This window comes from Magallana gigas, chromosome 1 (genome assembly GCF_963853765.1).
Source record: "Magallana gigas chromosome 1, xbMagGiga1.1, whole genome shotgun sequence".
Taxonomy (NCBI): Eukaryota; Metazoa; Mollusca; class Bivalvia; order Ostreida; family Ostreidae; genus Magallana; species Magallana gigas.
The window spans coordinates 24,770,634-24,784,588 of NC_088853.1; positions in this window are offsets into that span (position 1 = coordinate 24,770,634).

The following is a 13,955-nucleotide window of genomic DNA, read 5'->3' on the forward strand; positions in this document are numbered from 1 at the left end:
AATTATGACAGACTTGTCAAAAGAAAGTTATATATTCAGAAAATAAAACCAAAAGTATGTGTCTATAATATAAATTTTGAGATATGGCATGAAATAAGGTAATTTTAGGGGAAATTGGAGTTGATTTTATCTTTACTCGTATGAAATATCACTTAAACATGCCAATATATGTCGATAGAAATATTGAAATATTGTTGAAATATGTTTTTTGAAACAACACGAAGATATCACAATGCATAAACTATCTGAAAATTTGGTCTGCACGAAAAATAAGAAAGCTAAAGTTAAGTTACTCTAAAACAACTGAGTTATGAAAAATATTCATTTTCTTCTTAAAAACCTTCCGCCACAAAAAAGAGTACCTTACTACACTCTCTATATATGAAATTTTTCCTTCACTATTTTATTCAATATAGTTTTTTGGCATTGTAAAAAGGAATTTACAAGTAGAATTCATATATGACACAGAATTTCTAGACTAAAGGTGACCCAAAATGGCTACCAAAATCAGAGGATCGAACCTCTTGAAAACGACACAATGTCATTTCAATTTCTATTATGTTTCAGTTAACTTGTTGGCTTTCAAAGTTGACTGTAGTGTGACGGTCCACTGAGTTGATCCAGTTCTTGGTATACAGTGCCGTCGTCCGCTGTACTATACATGTATATCCCGGACGTCGGAATGAATTTTGTGTCTCTCTTCAACCCGTCTTGTATTACATCCTGTCTCTTGCATGCGTTGTTTTTTAAAATCCTGAAACGTTCAAATACTAAATTTTCACCATTTGCCAGCGGTTTATAGTATTTCCTATAATTCTATTTCGTGTACCTAATATTTTATAGTGAAATTCTAAATTTTATTATTTTTTTCAGTTTTCTTTTTTCTCAAATATTGGACTTTTGGTGTTCACCGCTTAACATGGGCTTCATACAAAAAAGTTTCTAAATATTTATTAACATCAAACTAATTGTTTCAACTGGCTTTTTTCAAACTGATGTTTAACTGCAGTTAAAACTTTGGAACCATTAAATTTCGTGGGGGCCAATTTTCGTGGATTGCTTAAATTTTACAGGTTCGTCGAAACGTAATTTCGTTCATTCTTTTAAACCTGCAAAGGAAATATGACTTTATTACCCTAATTCATTAATTCGTGGAGGCTGTTAATTCGGGGATAAGAGTACCCACGGATTCCGTTAAAATTGAGCCACCACGAAATCTAATGATTCCACAGAAATAGGAACAAAACAATGCTGATAAAGCCAAAGGTATAGTCTTTGTTTTCCCATTTTCTTTTTGTTTAGAGGGGTGGTGTTTTGTTTTGATTAATATTTTGTTTTGTTTTTGTTTTTTTGCAATAGGACAAGTCTTATAAGTAAGTCATTGTTTAATTCACATCTCGTACATGTATATAATCTTAAGTTTTGAATGTTTCAGTCCCTCAGATTCCTGTCAACGTTTTGGGATTTAAAATATATACATGTTATTGTATACTCGATTAATGCAGAACGGTATCATCATCAAATTTGGTTGGCTTTTTTTCTTTTGTCATCAAATTTCAGGGTATGATGCTTGCACATAAGCCTTCCTTTGGCAAGATACCATTTTAAACCGTGTCTGTTTCTGAGAATATAATTTAAAGAAATACAATACATAATTCTTAGAAAACGAATTGAAATACCAGGTAATTGTACAGATGTTGATGACGAGACTTTTGCAAAGTACTGGCAGCATAACATACAAAATGGACTCTGTGTTGTTTGATTTCTGTGACATATTAACTGTTAAATTAAAGAATATTTTAACATCATTACACAACAGCCTTGGTTTACTTACGACAAAAATTATACATTTTTTAGTGCTTCTTTTTTGAAAGTTGACAAAACAATTGTATCCTATATCGTGCATCTTGTATCATATCCTTCGAAACAGCTCTATCTTATCATATTCTACCCCATACCATCTATTTTAAGGAACAATAGTTAATAAATACATAAGTTAAGTAAATAAGAAAATAATACAAGCTTTACTTATGTAGAGATAAAATATCTAACTCATACATTGATCATCCGCGGGGATGGCTGTCGCTGTTATGGTGGAGGAGTTGGTGTTAACCGGAAGGGGTAAGGCGGTGGCGACAGGCTGTCCTCTGTAATATCTTGTGGTGGTGGTGCCCAGGGTAGGTACACTTGAATACACCCTATCTCCACCGGTTGCGGTGATGGCTGTCGATGTGGCTGTGGTGGTGTCTTTTGACGCGGCATTTGTTTCACCGCTGTTATATCCTTGATGTGAAAAAAATACACATTAAAAATACTTTGCTTTAATATTTACACTATGAGTGGAATTCATTTTAGAATATATCCTGTATGAAAATCTTAATGCAAGTGTCATATACTTGGCAGAGTGTTGAAAAGTTAAGGTGCGAGTGTTATATAGATATCTGACTCCAAAGGCGCCATCTTGATGAAATTCAGATGGTAAATCGGTTTACAAAAATAGACATGCATTTTGATAACGAAAAAAAAGTATTTTCCATTATATGTCAACTCTCTTACTGTGGAACACTAAAATTCATGGAGGCCAATTTTCTACTTTGTTACTAAATTAGAACGAAAACTAAGTCATTTGGTTTCAGTAGGGGGTATCATTGTATGGAAGTTTGCACATGCATATGTTAAAAAAGGTTTTTAATATCTGATACGGATAAAGACTATGGAAAAACTATTAATTTGTAAAATTAACATGAATAATGGTTCATTAAAAACATCAAGCACGTTTTCAAACTCATTCATCAATTATTTTCTAATGATTTTTGAAATTCCTGAACAAAACTATATCAAATTTAGAAATAATCTGTTGTTTCAGATCTTTCTGATGTTATGTATTATCACATTATTTTTTTAAAATTTGTATTACCATACACCTCTATTTCACAGATTTCTAAGATAGCCCCCCTAGTTGGGTTATCTTCAGGTGCGTCATACGTGGTCTTCACAATGACGTGTCTAGCTGTGTGTTTACAAGGTATGTCTATTACGTTTGGAGGTACTGCTGGGTATGTGGTATTGTCAGTGTACCATCGAGTTCTATGAGCCGTTTTTGTTTGTGTTGCTGACGTGTTTGATACATCTAGGTAAAACTGTCTGAATCGATAGGGCTTCCAAAAACCTATGGAATATGATGTGAAAATAAAGTAAAATATACATTTATAATAACCATTAATATATAACAATAAAAATAATGATCAAAAGAAAAACAACAACAAAAACCTAAATTATATTTTTTGTTTACATTCATGTATCATGAGCCTCCTTTAATGATGCTATGGAAGTGACATATTCTTAAAGAACAGTTCTTATTAGGGTGATGCATATGGTAGGCAATGCTTGTCCCCAACCAACCATTAAATTGCATTTCATAAATTGAAAGATATGCAATTTTTATCGGTGTTATCTTTCATCAATTCTGATTTGAAAATTTCTGAACTTCGCATTTTAAATTACTGGAAGGGAACTACCATCTTCTCCCAAACATTAATCATAATTGTTCCTATTTATAAAGTAACACGACGCTTTTACGAATATTGTCAGCATATTTAAAATTAACTAAAAAAATGTTTAAAATGAAAAAATATGTAATACCACTGATTTAGGTGTATTATGTCTAATTATTTCAATAAAACGCGTATCTGCTTTACTAATATTGAACACTTTCACAGTCAATTTCCGTATAAAATACTTGTGGGTTCATATGAACCACAAAGAACTTTAAAATTTCAGATTGAATGAAAAAATACATACCTTCGTTTCTATAAAATATTTTTACACTTTCTATGTTGAAGGGTTTTCCAAGATCTATTTGAAGCCATGCCTTTGTCTGATTTACTTCTGTGTGAGTGCAATACTTTTCTGAAGTTCTTTTATCACCATCAATCACCAATGTTGCAATATTAGATCCGTACGTCGAACTTTGCAAAACTGATGTTGTAAGTTGCCTACTGAGGTTTTCTGCAATAGATGTTTTGAATGGAATGCACGAGCCTTGTCCACAAATGGCATGAACAGATAGAAATACTTAAATTCTGTTTACTGTAATAATGGCAGAAAACTGTACTTTGATCATTTACCGTTTGTCAAATATTACCTGAAAAGTCAATTGCATGCTCGATATTTTCTTTTAAAAAACAAAATAATTTATATCAGCGGATTTGGCGAGTGGGGGCAATATGCGACATCCGAAATAGTAAGTATACCCATCACATTGTTTACGAGAACATTCACTATCAATTCTAAAAACTGTCTAGCACCAAACAATTTGAAGAAAAATTAGACATTTGTAAAGCACTAAAATATATAAATGCATAGGTTTTAAAGTGCTAAATGATGTCATGTGTATTTTACATGTTCTCTCCGAGCCATGTACGCGTTTGAGACAGGTACTTATTCCCAGTTGTCGTGGTGTTAATCAGATAAGAGTTTCTGCCTCTCCCTAAATGGGACAACAGTTCATCACAGGTTTACCTTAATGATGGTACCAAATATCAGCACTGTGGACGGATACAATGGAAATAAAGTATCTTGCGTAAAGATACAACACGAAGGATCAAGCAACTATCGCAGTGCTTAAACCAGTGATCTTTATGTAAATGGAATGACGCTTATGACCACAAAGCAAATAAATACTCAAACAAAATACATTTTCGCTATTTTTCACAGAGGAATACAAGTAGCAGATAGTCAACCTGTTGTCAATTGAAGTCAAGGGGAAAAAAGCGAAATAATAAACCATATTAAAACCTAAGCTAAAAGACCAAAACAAACAACATTAATAAATGTGACAGAGCACATCCATTGAAGTGAAAATGCTCAATTATTGCATTAAAGGGTAATGGTTCCTGATCCGATTATTTCACATAATTGGCAAATCCCAATTACATGTAGTAAAATGCATAAAGCATTATCAGTATATTGAAATGTAAAATACTGCCCTGTCAAATCAAAACAATCTTGTGAATTAATGGTAATAGTATGCATTAACTATACAACAATTTTTTTTTTTCAAGTTAATCTATCATTTTATCAATATCGAAAATTAAGAACATACTTTGCAATATCAATTATAACAGCTGTGCAAATAAAGAAGTGCAATCGAAAGTGAAACATACATTTCGATAGGGAAAAATTAAAATGTCCGCTTTAACATAAATTAAACGCAGAAATTATTTTTTTTTTCAAATGATAACGAAAATGAGGCATCATATCTTTTAATTTTATTTCCTGCAGGCAACCACTGCTGTAAATAAAAAAACAACTCATCTCCGACTATTTATGTTATCGCTTTGTACATAATAACATCTCCTACCTGGTAGTAATTAATAAAACAAATACAATATTTAATAAATATTGCTAAACTAAAACAAAACCGGATGCATATTGGAAACTAAATATATGTAATTAAAATGTCCTATCATAACATTTTTTTCTGATATGATTATATTATTTAAATCTCTGACATTTAGACCAAAAGGATAGAAAACAATACTAAACAATTGATTATGTATAATATCTAGATTTCATATTTACAAATGATAGTCTTTAGGTTATTTTCTATGTGATATATTTTCCTTTTTTTTTTTTTTTTGCTTTAGTAATGAACGGCAGACAATAGACAATCTTACTTGAGCCTTAGGCGATATCATTGTTCACTAGCATTAAAAGAATAAAAGCAATAAGGGCATCCTTATTGTAATAATAATATGATATATGCATTGACCTATTATTCCTTTCCATCTTACTTGGTATTTGTTGTTCTTATTTTAAAAGTATCTAGAAGACGTGCATGTAATTTAGAGTGTGATTCATAGTTTTCTTTTATCTTGTGTGATATTTTGATAATATACCCGATATATTCATATACACGTTTATTCACTCATATATCTTTTTTTTTTTTACAAAATATTCTCAAAGAATAAACTTTAGTATACAAGTATTGTCACACTTTTAGATATTACAATGTATTAAACATTACCTCTATGTTAGGCTATCAACCGGTTCATAAATCCATGAACCTGTTGATAAGGTGGGAAAAATTGACATGTATTCCCGCGATAAAATTTGTTTTTACTGCCTGGTGTCAACATAACCAAATTTCTGACCAGTTAAAAATCAGTCATTAGTATCTTAATGTTAAGTAATGTATTTTATACTTACCGTGACAATAAACATGAAGTTGGAAACCAAAGACGACAATCCAAATTGAATAATACATTTCGAATCAATGTTTTAATGGACATTTACCTATGTCAATTAAATAATTAGGAAATATTGAGGAAGTTAGCATTTATTGTCGAGAGGCTTGCTTCGCTCTCCTGGGCAACAATATTTTGACACAGATCAATCATTGGACCTCAGTCATTATTCATGCATATTTATATAAATTAAACCTTTTACATGTGTTAACATTTGCGTTCTCAGTTATTTTACTTATAAGAATTATAACCTACAATAACCAATCACCACTAAACGGGAGTTCAATGTCCCTCATTAAACAGAAACATCGCAAAACACATCATTCTTGTGTAAATAGAATGTGTTTGAATATGTTGAATATTTTTGACAAGACAACGGCGTATCTGATACTTGTATTTTGTTAATGATATTGCGTTTATATTAACAAGCATATCTTGTTAATGATATTGCGTTTATATTAACAAGCATATTTTGTTAATGATATTGCGTTTATATTAACAAGCATATTTTGTTAATTATATTGCGTTTATATTAACAAGCATATTTTGTTAATTGAATAGTTTTGAAAGCTGGATATAAATGCATTGTTTTAGAGTAAAATATGTGTGTTACAGAACATGAAAAAAGAACAATTACCAAAAATAAAGTTCAGAATCAAGGACCCCTACTTCTGACCTACTTACTACAGCTAACGACATTACACTTCCTGATCACACTCCATATGAATAAGAGTTGTAAAACATTGAGTACCAATGATTTTTTTTTTTTTTGAAATTTTAAATTTGCCACATTGTTTTATTTCCCTTTCTTGTAGTTTTTATATTTGTTTATGTGGATAAAACTATTTAAAACGTGTCAAATTCACTAACGTCGGAAGCAAATTGAAATGTGTGTGTGTGTGGGGGGTGGGTGGAAGAGTTTACCTATACTTCCAAATGTTTTCCCACAAATCATGAAATTCCTAATCCGTGGGGAGGGGGAGGAGGAGGGAGGGGGCTAGTATGCCTATTTCTCCAACTTTCTCAATCTTTATAAGCCTTCCCCCAGCCCCCCCCCCCCAGTTCCAATGCCTATTTAATTATCTTTCAAGAATAGTTATCTTTCGTTTCAAATTAAATAAAAAAAACTCCTTGTCTTCTGTTGAATGCGTTCTTCATTCAAAATGTACTTTGTCGAAAGCTTTCTTTATTTATGATGAATTAGATTGAGAGATCTGTAAATAAAAAAAAATATAGAGAAACTTTGCATCAAATTATGGTCGAAACAGAACTCTTTTCATTTTCATTGAAACGTCCGCTTTCTTAAAAAATAACTCTTCGATATTCACACTTAAAAGAACTATCAAAACAACTCTTGAAAACTGTTTTCTCTTGAAGTTTAAAGCGGTAATGTAGGATATATCTAAGGTGAGAAATTCTAACGGGTTGAGTCCAGAAATGTATAACGTTAGTAGCGGTTGGTACATGTACATGTTTTAAAACTATTTTCAGGTTCTCTCAAATAACTATTTTTAGGGATTGTTTTTTTTTTTTTTGTAAAGTACCCTAATATAATTTTCCATCAGGGGAAATATTTTCTAAAAACACATTTCCAAGAGTGCAAGAGAGAGAGAGAGAGAGAGAGAGAGAGAGAGAGAATATTCGAATAATTAAACTACTACAAGAAGTCTATCGACAAACGAGAAATGTTGATTAATGTCAATAACAATAGTTCTGCAGATCTTAAACCATGGGGTTTTGATGGTTTCATGTATATGGTAGAGAATACAGAAATATTGCTTCCCTGACAGGAAGCAGAAGGGGGGGGGGGGCGGGGTGGGGGTGAGTGTTTGTCATGATTTCGGATAATATTATCCCAATCCTCGCCCCACCTGCACGATGCAAAGTGTCTTTCTCCTAAAATTGCTGTATTTTAAAAAGAAATCCAGTTTTTAAACTCTATAGGATGGACGACCTTGGGAGTTGTTTTCTTTAAATATGGTAAAATATATAAGTGTATTGCTACCGGGTTTAAAAAAATGTGAAATAATGCATGTTGAAATTACTAGCGTACAACTGTTTTAGTACGCTCCCCAACATAAACAAAAGGCCTAGACCCCTGCCCAAGAGAATTTAATTTCACAGTTTGAGTAGAAGACATAACATCAAATGCATTTAGTTACACCCCCCCCCCCCCTTAGATTCTAAAAGTATAGAAGAAAATATCATTATATTTTATTTATTTGCCTTCATGTATATGGCAACAATAGCCCCGCCCTCTGGCCTAAGCACATGACGTGGGGGCCTCCAAATTCACAATGAAGGTAAAGGGCTTCAACCCTTAAACAACGGGCCATGAATGTTACAAATTTCGTAGAAATGTTCATGGACTTTATTTATTTGCTACTGTCGAAATGGGAAAAAAAAGACTTTTGAAAGATGCAATAGTTTTACTCTATGACCATATCTGCCCCGTCATAGGACTTTAACCCCTGAACATTGGTCAATAAAAACAGTTTATGTTGTATAGTTGTTGTTTTTTTTCATTGTGTTTTCATTTGCTCGTATTTACCCAAACCATCTTGTATTATAGAGCATGTCACGTTACCGCCCGGTACTTGGGCACTTTTTGGACAGCTAAAAGGTAACCTATTAGACAAAGTGCAGGAAGAAATAGTTTAAATGGACTAGGTTTAACATAAATAACGCCACAAATATATTCAAACAACGTTTAAATGAAAAAGGACGCCTGGATATTCTAAATAGCATTGTTTGCCTGCAAATGTTCCACATTGCGCTCTACTTTTAAATATGCAACCCATACGTAAACGCTACGTTTCTTAAAAACTGCAATATGGATTGTTTGTTAAATAATTTGATATGAAACATTGTGCACATTGTTTACAGTAATTGTAGACGCTGCAGTGTTGTGTCCCATAATGTAAAATCACTGAACAGAGAGGAAATCTTTAAATGGAAAAAAACCTCTTTTATGTATAATCCTTTGAGAATCAAATAGGCTGAAAATAACTTCCTGTTTCAAAATGCATACTGTGTTATGGACGTTCTTTGCCCTGGTTTGGACTTGTGTTTATTGTTACGGTAGGTATGTTTCTTTAAAATTTCATTCTAATTTGTCACAAACAAAGACGGTGTTATGCGGTTTGGTTAAATTGTAATTTTAAGTCTGAACACGACTCGTAAAAGGTTGTTTGCTATTGTATCTGATGTTCCTATCCGTGCTCAGAAGGTTATTATTCGTTCCATTACTTTGACTACTATTTTTTTGATCCGGTTAGACGCATTTTATACATACGTTGTATCTGCATGCATTGTTATACATGTTTACACTGTGTTTTACGGAAATTAAGTTGAATGAAATATGCTTGTACGTATGAACTTTCGTTATCCAAGATAATTATTACAAAGGCCAACATGGGACGTCAGTGCGGTAACATTGTACACTTAATATTAAAATTTTACAAAAATAAACCATTTAATATAGTTATTTCTTTTTTTAAAAATTGAATTCATGTGCAATGCTTTCATCCTAACATCGTTTGATTAAACAGGTTTTACGTGCTGTTTATTTGGACGTTACATAAAATATTCTTATTCCTTTTAATTGTCTCGATACCCCCGTGCCGTTGTGCATGTGCTAGTATAATTAATAGATCAAATACCATAAGAAAACATCTAATTATCTAACTGTCTGTAATTCTAACCCCTTTTATTTTCCAAATACAAATGTAGCGTCTGCTTCAAGGGTCAACTCGTGATCAAGGTTTACTTTCTGGGTTGACTATGGGTTTACCTTCGGTGAGGTTGAGTCTGATCGGTACTGTACTGAGTTCAGAAAGTTCGGCTTTATTTAAGGAATAAGGAATCATTCTTCGAGTATTATGAGGTGATAATTTCAGCCGGGCCGTGATCAAATCTATCAATAAAGCCCGGAAGGCTTGATGATAGATTTGATCACGCCCCGACCGGAATTATCAAGTTGACTCCTCCGAGCCCGTTGGCTGCTAGCTCTTTCATGTGAAACTTGGCTGTCTCTGCATTTGATCCGCAACAGCGCACTACATCTTGAACTTTAACATCTCTCTTGGCTAAAGCAGGATTTTTTTTTTGGTTACAGCTGGGTTCAAATTGTCTGGTACTGAATCTTCGTCTTAAGAATTTGAAAGGCCCTTGGCTTTGCCAATCAGTAATACAAAGTGTACAGTTTTTTACATGAAAACGACAATGAAGTAACAGTACGGATTCATATAAAAAAAAGTATGTAACATAGTATTTTGTAAAAAAAATTATAATAATAGACAGAAAAATAAAAAGTTGACCTATTTTATAAAATGTGTAATGCAGTACAAAAAAAATGCCTGTAATTCTGTAAAGTTTACATCACCGATTTTTAAAGTATCCTTTTGTATATTTGAAAGTACTACATAAATTTGTCGTTTTCGGGGTTTTTTAAAAAGAGATTTGATACAAATGACTTAATTATTAAAATAAAAATTCCTGTTGAATATGAATATAGGCTTATAATTTGTAGAATGATTTGACCTTATTTTGGGAAATATGAAGAATATATAATCTAAGAATACTCAGCTATGTTAAGGAAGGTCTTAGAATTCTATCACGTGTGATTTAGAAAAATTTGCATAAGCCCCGCCCCTTATTCATGAGATTTGCCGAGATATGGGTATTTCGGTAATTAACAAACATCTACCAAAATGAATATGATTAATTATTGGGTTTGAATGGTTCAAGAAAGGTGTACTGAAATAAAATCATAAACTATTCTTTATATCTCGTTAAATCATGAAATTCCTAAGTCGTCTGATGACGTGTCGAGGCTGACTACGTCACATCGGCGCTTGCAGCTGTGATCAGAATAAACATGTGGAATTCAGTGATATATCTCGGAATTTAGCTCGTTTACAACCAGCGTGGACAGAAATCGGCATAGGATTTAACTCAACAAGGAAGGATTTATCTGTACTTCCCCTAGATATTGTTTTATATTATTTAATATTGTTGGAAGGAACGGAAACGAAGTGAAATTCCTCGGCTTCGATTTTGTTTACTTGTTTAAATTTGTTTTTCATGTAATATTGTGTTCAAACATCAGTTTGGTGACTCAGTCAGGCAAAGTAATTGTTCTGCGTTTCGCTAGTTTTGATCAACAAGAGCATTGAGGCTCATTGTAGCTTTTTACTGATCTCATATCGCGATAATATTAGATCGCATTTCCTCCATGTTCAAAGTACACAATACAAAGTCCATGGCCAAACACTGTATGTGCTAGCACTACAAAGATTACTGTGAGGATCTGGAATGATAATATGATGATTATAGACAAGATTGAATGCTGTTTAAGTAAATCGAAATGTGTTATTTTATTCAGCCTTCTTTTATAAAGATCTAATTAATTTTATTTAAGACAAAATATTAAATTAAAGTGTGTTCAAACTGAATGTCCACATATTTTAAAGAATGAACATTTAATTACGCCTGTTGTAATATCGCTGAAATTGAAACCACCATTAATGTGCCCAATAATAGAGTAATGTTTTATTTTCATGTTATCTTTAACACAATAGCTTGCTAATTATGACACATTATTCATTTTCAGGGTTACTTAGGCAGTAGATGGTCCACTGAAAACACTTGTTGGGATGTTGATAAAAAGTAGGTAGGCTTACTATATAAATATTTCTTTTACTCACTAACTTCAACTTCATGTATAGTTTGTTGTTTTTTAATATCATATTGATAATGATACTAATGCTACCTATTATAATAATTTGCATTGATATCTATTGAAATGAAATTTGAAATTGATATATATTCATCATTTCAGGTATTGGTTTTCTTATCAACTGGACTACCTCCTAATATCAAAAAGACAGAAGAGAAGAATATGTAGTGTGCAAGAAGAATTGTCAATTTCCATAAATTACACATTATGACTGAAAAATACTAAAAATCAGAAAACACTAGTCTTGTTGAACAGTTTGTCACAGAAAAGCAATATCTATGGTATTTGTAAAGTTGATTATTAAAATAAAATCTTGATAATATTGATATATTGTTTCTTCTTGCTTTCTTTAATTAGTACTAAAATATCAATTATAATTACAAGTAAACCTGATATACATTAAAAGAATATTTTCACAAGCATAGTAACATAAATTATTATGAAACATAAATGTGTAAATTACAAACTCAACACTTACACCCGCCCCATAAAGGCAACTGATGAAATTATTTTTTCCAATTTCGACAATTTTGTAATGATGATTGGTGTGAACAGAAAAAAAACATTTTAACATTATTTTAGTGAAATTCACAGCGTTTAATTATTTTAAGAATGAAAATTAAAATCATGATCTTAGTCAGTGTTGCGTTTGAATTTCACGCAAATGACGCTGAAAGTGAAATGTGTCAGATAAAATGCAGTAGTGCAAGGGCATACACTTGATCAAATATATTGAAAATTTCCATGTCTTACCATTGTATCCCCATTATATCAAAAAGTGCTGGGAGCTGTATGAAATCGCTACGCGTTTCATATAAATAAGCGTTAATTGCGGGAAATCCCTGTAAATTGCTGTTCATACACTGTTTACATTGAATTTATTAATTGTTCTTACTTGAATATTTTAAGCTACCAGCACTTTTCGAAATTTTGAAGGTTCATTTTACAAGTTAGAAACAGAAATAACTATATTAGTTTATGTTATGCCCTTGCACTTTGCATTTTTTCGTATTATTCCTGGTTCATCTATTTTTAGCAGTATCACGTGACAGGGTATTCCCAAGAGATTCAAAAATTGCTCATGCGATAACAAATTATTTAATTTGTATAATCGATAAAATATCACTTTGTTTAACAATTTTTGGAGTAGAATACCAAGATTCTTCAAAGGCTAACATTTCATGTGATAAATATCGCTATTTTTTTAAGGACGCCCTTAACATAGCTGAGTACAAAAACCTAATGTAATAGCGTATTCTAAACATCTTAACGAAAATCTGATAATTATTTGCAGATCTTGTTTTTTACTTTAGGTACAAAAATGCATACAATGACGTGCATTTTGTATAAGATTGGTCACTTTAAAGTAGTGTCCGTGTTATCCGTAAAATAAGGGTACCCGATATGCAATATTTTGCCAAAAATGACTAAGTTCAAAAGCTGGTATTTTTTTCATTAATTATCAGAAATCAAAATCCTAGCAATATGCACACTCTAAAATATCTACAATTGATCTGCAAAAAACACATTCCTTACTTGGAACTGTAGGAGGAGTTATCCGTACAATAAGGGTACCCTTTATGCAACATTTTGCCAAACAATGAATGAGTTCAAAAGCTGGTATTTTTTTTTTTTATAAAATATCAGAAATCAAAATTCTAGCAATATGCACACCTCTGATTTATGTACAATTGATCTGCAAAAGAACAACTTCATGTCTTTAAAACTGTAGGAGGATTCATCTCTACAATGAGGGTACCCTTTTGGCAGCCGTCTGCCATTTTCATTATTTTAATAACCGTATTTTCCCGTTGGAAAACCCGGTTAATAATTTGGGGGTGACCACGATAGAGAAAGTTTTAGGGTGATTAAGAATTTGTTGAAAATGATGTTTTCAAAATTCGATATCGTTTTGTTGTTGTCGATATCGTTGATATCAACAACAAAGTTGGTCATAAACACGTATG